At 43.4% G+C, this 10817-nt stretch overlaps 1 protein-coding gene across 2 annotated transcripts in view; it reads left to right on the top strand.

Moving 5' to 3' along the window:
* Positions 1–1738: 1738 nt before the first annotated feature.
* Positions 1739–10817, top strand: part of RPS6KA6 (ribosomal protein S6 kinase A6) — a 63507-nt gene continuing 54428 nt past the window's right edge. Inside the window, exon 1 of one of the 2 annotated variants that reach the window (XM_087972068.1) lies at positions 1739–2357. The gene's annotated coding sequence lies outside the window, so the exon portion shown is untranslated. Of the gene's footprint in view, positions 2358–6867; positions 7008–10817 lie in introns of those variants that run through there. The other variant, XM_087972069.1, reaches the window with a different exon arrangement.

The raw sequence follows: 10817 nt of genomic DNA, 5'->3' as shown, positions 1-10817 counted from the left end.
GCCTGTCATGAGAACTCACACTTGTAAAATGCTCTTAGCTATTGGAAGCACTACAGATCTGCCAGGTTTATTTAAAATAAAAAAAAATAACCACCTATATTGGAAGCATCTGTTTCTTTTCCACATTTCCTAACAGAAGTTGCTTCCTCTTATCACACCAAGGAGCCTGTGTTAAGAATTAAGGCAGTCCATCCCATTTCATCAGAAATGCTGCTGGTAGCTAAAACTTCAAATGTGTATCATAATTTCATTCTGATTATAGGGTGCCCTAAAAATTAAGAGCTGAACAAAAGGAAAGAGAGTGGTGTGTTACAGGGCATGTTTTGATCCATGTCGTAGTTGTTTCCCCTGGGGGGGAAAATTCTTTTGCTGGCATAACCCGGTTTGGTTTTGGTTTGAAAGGGGGGCAAGCAGCAAGGATGGGCCAGGGCCAAAGAGAAGCCAGCTTGCTTCGCAGAGGCCTTAAGGGTCGAGAGAGGTCAAAAGGTCTGAATGTTTTGAGGTTTTCACTGTTTTTATTGTTTCATATTTTTTTTAAAAAAAGGTTTTGATTGTAATGTATTTCTAAACTGTAAGCTTCCCAAAGTCATTGAAATGGAGAGGAAAGAAGGAAAGAAGAAAAGGGCAGGGAAGGGAAGGAAAGGGAAGGACAAGGAAGGAGAGGGAAGGGCAAGGAAGGAGAGGGAAGGGCAAGGAAGGAGAGGGAAGGGCAAGGAAGGACAAGGAAGGACAGGGAAGGAGAGGAAGGGCAGGAAAGGAGAGGGAAGGGCAAGGAAGGAGAGGGAAGGGCAGGGAAGGGAAGGACAAGGAGAGGAGGGAAGGGAAGGGCAAGAAGGAGAGGGAAGGGCAGGGAAGGAAGGGAAGGAAGGACAGGGAAGGGAGGGAAGGGAAGGACAAGGAAGGAGAGGGAAGGACAAGGAAGGTGAGGGAAGGGCAAGGAAGGTGAGGGAAGGCCAAGGAAGGTGAGGGAAGGGCAGGAAGGAAGGGAAGGGCAAAGAAGGAGAGGGAAGGACAGGGCAAGAAAGGGCAAAGGAGGAGAGGGAAGGGCAAGGAAGGAGAGGGAAGGGCAGGGAAGGAGAGGGAAGCAGGGAAGGACAAGGAAGGAGAGGGAAGGGCAAAGAAAGAGAGGGAAGGGCAGGACAGGACAAGAAGGAAGGAAGGGGCCGTTCCGATGCCTGCTGTCACCTGCCCGATCTGATCTCTTTTCCATCCCGTCCCCGCAATTATTGCACTGCGGTCCAAGGCTGCGGGTTCAAAGGGAGGCGTCCACGCCTTGCCCGGGCACTTCTTCGCCGCTGGCCAGGGCACACCCCCCAGGCAGGCTGCAGAGCCCCCGGCCGGGCGCTTTGGCTTTCCCAAGCCCTTCTGCCCCCCCGCCCCCGCCCGGCGCCTTTGCTACCTGGCCTCGGTCCTTCTCCCCCCCCCCCCCGTCTGGGGCTTCCCCATCTCGCCCTCCTCCCTTCCCTCCCCCCACGCCCCCCGCCCGCTCGCCCGCCCTCCTTTGTTCGGGCTGCGCTAACGTCATCGCCACCGACGTCACCCCCTCGCTCGGTGTCCACGCAACCGCTGACGTCACGCCTCCCCGGGGGTCCTCCCCGGCTTTTAACCCCTTCCCCGCCGGCTCTCTCTCGCTCTCTCAGCGCAGGGCGGGCTGGGCCGGTGGGGGGAGAAAGAGAGAGAGAGGATTCTCCCTCGCCGCTGACGTCACGGGCGCTCCCCCTCCCCACCTCCAGGCGCCGCCCCGGCCCGGCCCTCCCCGGCCCACCCCCACCCCGAGGCAGGCGCCGCGCAGAGCCGCCCCGCTCGCCGGGTCGCCGCCGCCGCCGCCGCGGCAACAGCAGCAGCAGCAGCAGCAGCAGCAGCAGCAGCCTCCCCGCCTCCCGCGCCCCAGCCAGCCAGCCAGCCGGTCGGTCGGTCGGTCGGCCAGCCAGCCAACCATGCGCGGCTCCGGAGCTGCCGCCGCCGCCGCCCCGGTGGCTGCCTCCGACTAGCCCCGCTCTTCGGGTCCCCGCCGTCCTTCCGTCCCCTCCGCCCGGGAGGGTCGAGCATGAGCGGCCGCCCCGGCTCGGAGGAGGCAGCCGGGCACAAGGCAGGGCCGGCCCCGAGTGGCAGGAGCGCGCCGGCGGAGGCGGCGCCATGGTGCCCTTTGCGCCGCCCGAAGGCGCGGAGGAGCCGCCGCCTGAGCCCGACGCCGAGCCCTTCTGCCCTCCTCCTCCGCCGCCGCCTCCTCCGCCTCCGCCGCCGCCGCCGCCCCCGCCGCCCGCCTCCATCCCCGAGATCGCCGCCGCCGCCCGCCGGAGGAGGAGGAGGGGAGAGCAGGCAGCACCGGCACCAGCAGCAGCAGTCCGAGCGGCGAGGTGAGCGCAGGGAAGGAGGTCGGGCCGGGAGAAGTTTGGGGGGGCGGCGGGAGAGAGAACGACGCCGGGCTGGGGGAGGGTCCCAGTCTGTCTCTCCGCCGCCGCCCGCTTGTGGTGCTGGGCCGGGGGGCGCTCCCTTTGCAGCCTCCCCGCTTCTTCTCCCTCCCCCACCGCCTTTGGGTTGGAGGAGGGGGGGTCGCTATCCATTCACACACACCCCTCCGAACTTTTGCTGACTTATTCCCCGGATAACCCCCCCTCCCCAATAGAATAAAAAAAGTAAAATAAAATAAAGTAAAATAAAATAAAGTAAAGTAAAATAAAATAAAATAAAGTAAAATAAAGTAAAGTAAAATAAAGTAAAATAAAGTAAAGTAAAATAAAATAAAGTAAAATAGAATAAAATAAAATAGAATAAAATAAAATAAAATAAAATAAAGTAAAATAAAATAAAGTAAAGAAAAATAAAGTAAAGTAAAATAAAACAAAACAAAATAAAGTAAAATAAAACAAAACAAAATAAAGTAAAATAAATAAAGTAAAATAAAATAAAGTAAAGTAAAATAAAATAAGGTCCGGGGTCGAAATTCTTTGCCCCGGGACTCTTCCGAGCGCCGCATCCTCCGCCGATCCCCGCCGCCAGGGATGCGGAGTTGTCCGATGCCCAGCCGGCGCCTCTTCTTCCCTCCCGGTCTCTGTATAGTGTCCCCGGCTCTAGTCTGGTTGTTCGCTCGGGGAATCTGCAGCCCCATAATCCCCACCCCGCCCCCCTCCTCCCCCCAGCGAGGCCGTGGGAATTCTGGAGGGGATCGGATGGATAGCCCTCGTTCATTCCCTCCTGGGTTTTAAGCCCAGTCATTCTCCCGGCTGCGAGTTTGGAGAAGGTGTAGAGCGGGACATCAGTGCCACTAATCCCCAGCTGGGCTTTGCTCTTGTCTTCTGACGGTTTTCTCCCTTCTTCCTTCTGTCTTGGTGTGAATGCAAGGCAGGGGCGCCGGCTTGGAGAAGGGAGGCTGCCCTAATATACCCCCTCCTCTTTACGTCTATGAGAAATGAACTTTAATTTTGTTTTCCATATGTAAAACTTCTTTCTAACAACATCCGCCAATACAACCATTTTTTAAAAATGCCTCTTGGCCACCTTCTTTTCCCTTCCTCGTTTTTTTGCCTTTGGGTCCTCTACTACCAGGGGTCTCCAAGAACTTCTGTTTTCTTTTTGTCCCCTGCCACTTACTTCCCTTCCTGTGTTTTTAGATCCTGGGAGATCCCACCTTGGCAACTTTAGGACTTGTGGACTTCAACTCCCAGAATTACCCAGCCAGAGTGGCTTAAAGTCCACAGGTTTTAACCCTGCCAAAGTTGGACACCCCTGGTTTAGATTCCTTCTGCTCTAGCTACCTTTGCTTGTCCTTTCCCTGTCTTGACAGGTCCAAATAAACCTAGTTTTGAACTGTTAACCAGGTTCACATTTTTTTAAGGACCGGGGTGATGTAATAGCAGTCTTCCAATATTTGAGGGGCTGCCATAAAGAGGAGGAAGGGGTCAAGCTATTCTCCAAAGCCCCTGAAGGCCAGACAAGGACTAATGGATGGAAGCTGAACAAGGAGAGATTTAACCTGGAAATAAGGAGAAACTTTCTGACAGTGAGAACAATCAACTCATGGAACAGAAGTTGCCTTCGGAAGTTGTGGGAGCTTCATCCCTGGAAGCTTTCAAGAAGAGACTAGACATCCATCTGTCAAAAATGGGGCAGGGTCTACTGGGCAGGGGGTTGGACTAGATGACCTACAAGGTCCCTTCCAACTCTGTTAATCTTTTCTATTCAGTTTCTTCTGGAATTCTCCTCACTCTAGACGAGAGGATGGTTCCAGGCACGAAGGATTTATAAATCTTTTTTTTTTTTTTAAATCTAGTTCCCCTTTCCAAGGAACTAAATGTAGAAATGGCTCTTCAATTCCAAGGATAAGGATGGGTCCCACTTTTTGAGTTGCTGAATGTCAAGAACCTAAAATCCAGGATGTTCATACCTACATTCTCAGTCTACAAAACAGGTAGTCCTTGACTTAGAAACCATTCGTTTATATGACCGTTCAAATGGCACTGCAAAAAAAAAAAAAAAAACGTGACTCGTGGCCTGTTTTTCACACTTAACGACCGTTAAAGCATCATGGTAATCATGAACAAAATTTGGACGCTTGGCAACTGGCATGTTTTTATGACATTTGCATGTCCTGGGGTCACGTGATCCCCATTGGTGACTTTCCCATCTGGCTTCCGAGAAGCAGAGTCAATGGAGGGAAGCCACATTCACTTAATAACGCTGGCAAAAAAAAAAAAGGTGGTAAAATGGGGTGGAATTTGTTTAAGAACTGTCCTGCTGAGCAATGGATATTTTGGCCTCAATATCTGTCCAAAGTCAAAGACAACCTGCAAAGCTTAAGATAGCCCAGATCTGTAAGAAAACTAGATATTTTTTTGTGACTTCTGCTATTACTTTATTTTTGGGGCTAATGTGGAGTTTTTTACATGCTGTTCTTTAGTCTTCAGTCTACTTTGCATCAAAAATTTGGAGGGAGGACGGGAGAGAGAAAGAAACAAGGTCTATCCTTCTTTAGGGCATTAACATACGTTTAGCCCTATCTGTACTTTAAAAAAAGAGGAATTGTTAGTTTCCATCACTACTTTCATACCAACAAAACAACTTTGTGTTCCAAAATGATTTCTAAACTATTTTAAAATGCTTTGAACTCCGTACCCTGAATGCTAAAAGGTTCTGAATTATTTCCTTTCTTAGTTTTTGACACCTTTAAAAAATTCTTTTGCCATTAAAGTGTCTTTCCTTGTCCTTAAAATGTGCCCTTTAAATAGTCCAAAACAAAACACCTCCAAAATGTCATCCATGTTTCATTCATCAGCCCTACAGGATAATCTTAATATTTCATTTTTTAAAATAGGAAGTAATCTGGATGTTGTCCCTTGCCTCTTATAAGAGAAAACATAGTGTCCTGTAAATGTTAAAACTAAAATGCTGATTAATATGCGCTTTTTTTTGCTGATTTGCCATTGCAAACCTTCAAAAGGTCACGTTTATTATTATTATTATTATTATTATTATTATTATTATTATTATTATTATTATTATTATTATTATTATTATTATTATTATTATTATTATAATCTTTAGTGAGATCCACAGCCTTTGGGGCTGGTTGGTAGCTTAAAAGCTCAAGTCCTAACCAAGGACCTAGGAACTGTTAAGGTTGTTGTTGTTGTTGTTGTTGTTGTTATTATTATTATTATTTATTTCCATATCTTCCTTTCCCCCATGGAATTTAAAATAGTGTTTAAGATCCTGCAGGTGCGGTGATCTTATCCTGGTTATTTAGTTTCAGGAACTCTGCCTCATTGCTTATCCTTTATCTATTTCAAGTCCTGAAGTTTGCTCCAAACATTTAAACCAGATAAGAATCTCTGCTCGTGATTATACAGTGCATTACATCATTGTTTGCTGAATAAGCTGCATTGGGCAGAGTGGATTTCTTGCAGTGAGCTCCAAACCATGGTTTCCTAACAGCACACGGGGCTAGGTTGGCGAAACAAAGTCAGTTAGATAAACCAGATGTTGCAGTCAGGAAGTCTGGCAGGGCTGTTTCCTTGAATTGGGTGGTTTTGTCTTGCCATCCTGTGTGTTACAGGTCTATAACTTATCTGCAGTAGGGTTCAGTCGTCCTTCGGGGATGGAACAACTGATGTGGTTACGGTTTCTAGCTGAGGAGAACCAGGCTCTCTCAAGGGTTTGTTGATCAGGAAAAACAACCTGGTTGGATTCCCACAAGACGTTCTAGGGCGAATCTTGTTTGCAAGCAAGCATGCAGAACGTCTGCATTCACAGGGATGTCGGAAAGGGGCTTTGGATGGGCAGTTTCATTAACTTTGGCAACAGCTTTTTTTTTTTTTTTTTTAATCAGGATGGGTTTTGTTCTCTTTTGGGTGTGTTAATTATAGCAGTCTTGGTCCCAGACATTACCAGAGGTTTCATTAAACAAACATACTGGGTGCATCAATTGCTGCCTGGATAGGGAGGGATTTCTTTTTAAAGTTAGTCAGCAGTTTCATTATAAAAATAAGCAATGAGCTCAGCAATAATTTCTTTAATTATTGGTCAGTTTTCTTGGCACCGGACTATTTGTACCATGGCTGTTGCTGGAATTGCCGTGCCTAATAGAGTGAGTTGGGAAAATTTACACTGGGGAAATAACCCCATTCAGCTGTGTTGTGTGAAATACTGAAATATTTGTGTGGCAGAAAATGTGAAGAGAGAGGCAGATTTGATTATACTGCAGTTCCTTTTTCTAGAATTGGGAGAGGAGAGGCAGAAGTAAACTCTTACATTTTTGCCAGTTTACACGATATGTTCATGAAAGATCTTATCCAAATACTGTTCTGAAAACTGGTTAGACTTGCCTGAGAATGCACTTCAAGTTATTTTTTCTTTTTTTCTTTTTTTTTAAAAGATACTAGTTTTTGAAAGGTTCCTCTGAGAGGAAGTTTTACAATTAGTAACTGCAGTTTTAGGTGGCAGGAGTTGAATAGATTTAATATTTGGGGAGATATGACACTGTAGCGTCAGGCTACAACGTTTTCTTGGAAGTAAGTCTCCTTTCACACCTTGGTGCTTAACTAGAATGTCAGATTTTTATGAGAAAGGAGTCGCTGCGATTTGAAGCAACTTTTGTGCAGGATTGTAGCTTTCGCATTTTATGCACTCTCTGTTTGTGTGTCCACAGAGTGCCATTCCTGAGGATTGTAATTAGCATGCTGTTCTCTATTATACAGCTGTATGTACTTTGAAATATTTCTATGATTGAATGTTTTAAACAGGGCCCCAATTGCCTCCATAATTTTGGCAAACACTGTAGCAAAGTCTCATTATTTGGGTATCGATGCTTGAAGATTAGTGCTTTTATTTGAAATTGTTAAATTTAATCCCAGCAGGGTCGGCTGTGCAGTACTTTTCTTGCATTTATTCTCCAGGGCGATGAAAACATATGGTTAGGACGTGGTTGAGAAATTGTACGTTTGCTTCTCCTCATGTGTACGGGACAGTTTTCATTGTAAACATGGTCTTTATTATTATTATTTTTACAAGGCATTTTTATCAAGTTTCATTATGAGTTAAAGACATAGCAGAAACCAGAGTTAGAGAAATGAAACAAAATGAAAGAAGAAAAGAGAAAAGAGACATGATAGCAGTGCTGCCACAGAGGGAGGGGGTCAGGCTATTTTCCAAAGCACCCGAAGGCCAGACAAGGAATCATGGATGGAAACTGAACAAGGAGAGATTTAACCTGGAAATAAGGAGAAACTTTCTGACCGTGAGAACAATCAACCAATGGAACAGCTTGCCTTCAGAAGTTGTGGGACCTTCATCACTTGAGACTTTCAAGAAGAGATTGGACTGGTATTTGTCAGAAATGGGGTAGGATCTCCTGCTTGGGCGTAGGGGGTTGGACTAGATGACCTTCAAAGTCCCTTCCAACTCTGTTAATCTGTTATCTGCTAAGACCTTAATTCTTTTAGATTTTCCACAAGAGGGTTTTAATTAGATGTTAAAATATGGAACATCTGTAGCATAGATTACTGTAGATGTTTCAGTGATTCACCAATGTGGTCAAGATCCAACTTAAGTGATCAATTAGATTTTACAATATTTATTTACTTCCTTCTTGCTCAATTCTACTTAAAAGGTAGGAACAAATTCTCAGAACTATTAAAAAAAAGCAAACGAGTTAGAAGAAAACTTTTCATTTTCAGTACTACATTGAAGAACTACGATCTTTTGTTCCATACCTACTACTGTGACTGGACTTAAGCAGTGATGTTCAGTACAATTTCTGTCCAGTATAATTGTAAATGTAATGGCGTGGATATATGTAATATTGTATTGTTGTTAATTAAAATCCCAATATTTTTGTTTTTATTTTTATAAATCCCAAGTTTCCATAATGCAGTAAAACCTTATTGTATTCTATTATTTTACTGCATTACTGCATTTTACTGCATCTATCTATCTATCTATCTCTACCTACCTACCCATCTCTCTATCTCTCTATTTCTCTCTCTCTCTCTTTTTGCTCTATAAAAATACTAGCTCGATACTGGTGCTTCGCTACGAAACTATGTGATCAGGCTTAGTTTTGGGGAGGAAAATAAGGGGAAAAAATTCTGCCTCTGCCTACCAGCATCCACTGGTATTCATCTGGCTAGCGTCCTGTCAGTGTGTGAGAGAGTTGAGGGCTGTTTGGAAACCGAAACAGTATTTGCTGTGTGAGCAAGAAGGAGACAGCAAGGAGCCTGGGAGTGACTTAGCTCAACTGTTCTGTACTAAAGCTGAAACTCTCCTCTCTGGTTGTGTTTTGCATTTGGAACAGATTTCTTTTCAGGTGGGGAGGAGGAGTAAAACTCCTTAGCATCGGAGCTTGTTAATAATAATATTATACGAAATACTAACGCTCTGATGGTCATTCCCAAAAATCCTTTCTTAGTGAGCACCTGGAAGCCAAGAGGAACATCTGTGCCAAATTTCAAGTTTTCAAGGATTTATGGTTCTGGAGATTTTGTGATGATGCATGAGTGGTATTTAGCTTTTTATATATTTTATTTTTATTTTTATTTTTATTTTTATTTATATTTATATTTATATTTATATATATATATATATATATATATATATATATATATATATATATATATATATAATATATTTATATATTTATATATTTATATATATTTATATTTATATTTATATATATTTATATTTATATACATATACATATACATATACATATACATATACATATACATATACATATACATATACATATACATATACATATATATATATATATATATATATATATATATATATATATATATATATATATATATATATATATAAATAAATAAAGTTCTTAAGGTTTTTTGTACAAACTCTTGGTTCAGGGAGAACCCTACCAATCTGCAGGGATTTAGAGAAGAACTGACGGAGCTCCAAATCAGAAGGAACGGGGGGAGTTACTGGTAGTCCTCGACTTAAGAACGGTTTATTTAGTGACCATTCAAATTTACACCTTTGTTGAAAAAAAAAAGTGACTTATGACTATTTTTCAATACTTTGTAGCATCCTCATGGCCACGTGATCAAAATTCAAGTCAGTTGGCAATTGACTCTCATTTATGACGATTGCAGTGTCTTGTGACTAGATTCACTTAAAAACCGTGTGACCAACTTAACAACGGCAATGATTCGCTGCGCAAAGGAAGACCATAAAACGGGCCACAAAATTCGCTTAGCAACGTAAATTTTGAGCCCAGTTGTGGTCATAGGTCAAGGACTACCTGTGCTGGAGTGGCAATCATTTACCTGTCATTTCCCCCCCTCCTTTGTAACCCTGAAAGGTTATAGTTCAAAGAGGGGACATGAATTCCTCACCTACCCTATACAGGGCCTCTTCTCTCCGTGTTTCCTACCCCTTGTTCTAGCTTCAGTTTCCTGCCTGCTCATGCATTGGCTAAATCAAAAGATACTAACTGCTAAATGGAGAGAGAAACTCTACTATCCATTCGCTTGATCCCTAAGTCAAACATGCCTGGCTGTTGAGCAGGAATTTCTAGCCTTTGCGTTAAATGATCAAGGTTTGAATTAAGGTCTGGGGTTGATGCTTTTGTAGTTTAGCCTGAAACGGAAACGACTGTTTAAAAAAAAAAATTTTTTTTTGGTGGCTTATATAATAACACCGTGAAATTGGCACCTTCCTCTTGTTTTCTGCAGTTATTCTGAGGCCCTTATACTACTAGTAGTATCTTGGATGCATAGCAACTGATCCAGAAAGAGTTTTCTCTGGAAATAATCTGGATGTATGAACGAACATCTTTGAAATGTAGACCTGCTAGCAGAAGCCATGTGTGTCTTTTTTTTCTTATTTTTGCACGCTTCTGGGCTTCTGCATTACAACTTTTAGCTACTTATCGTATTGCTGCAGGTAGTTCTTGACTTATAACTGTTCATTTACCGACCATTCTATCTTACAACGGCACTGAAAAAAGCGACTTATGACCGTTTTTCACCATTTTCACACTTATGATTGTTTTTCACACTTACGACCATTGTAGCATCCCATTGGTTGTGTGATCAAAATTCAAACGTTTGCCAAATGACTCATTTAAAAAAATTTTTTTAGTAAACATAACAGTTAAAAAACATTGAACGTAGTGGAGTCATTTTGACATAACTTTTGGTCATCATTCTAGTGAAATATAATAGAATATAGATCTAATATACATTTATACATATACATATACATACACATATACATATATACACACACACACATATATATATATATATATATGTTTTCTGAGGTTCTCGCGGGTATTTGTATGTGGATCTTTGGTTATTCGG

The sequence above is a fragment of the Notechis scutatus genome, chromosome 10 (assembly GCF_049901735.1).
Source record: "Notechis scutatus isolate UNSWTSFEM ecotype Mainland chromosome 10, rNotScu1.2, whole genome shotgun sequence".
Taxonomy (NCBI): Eukaryota; Metazoa; Chordata; class Lepidosauria; order Squamata; family Elapidae; genus Notechis; species Notechis scutatus.
Note: the sequence above shows the minus strand (reverse complement) of the source record. Positions and strands in the feature narration are given on the sequence as shown.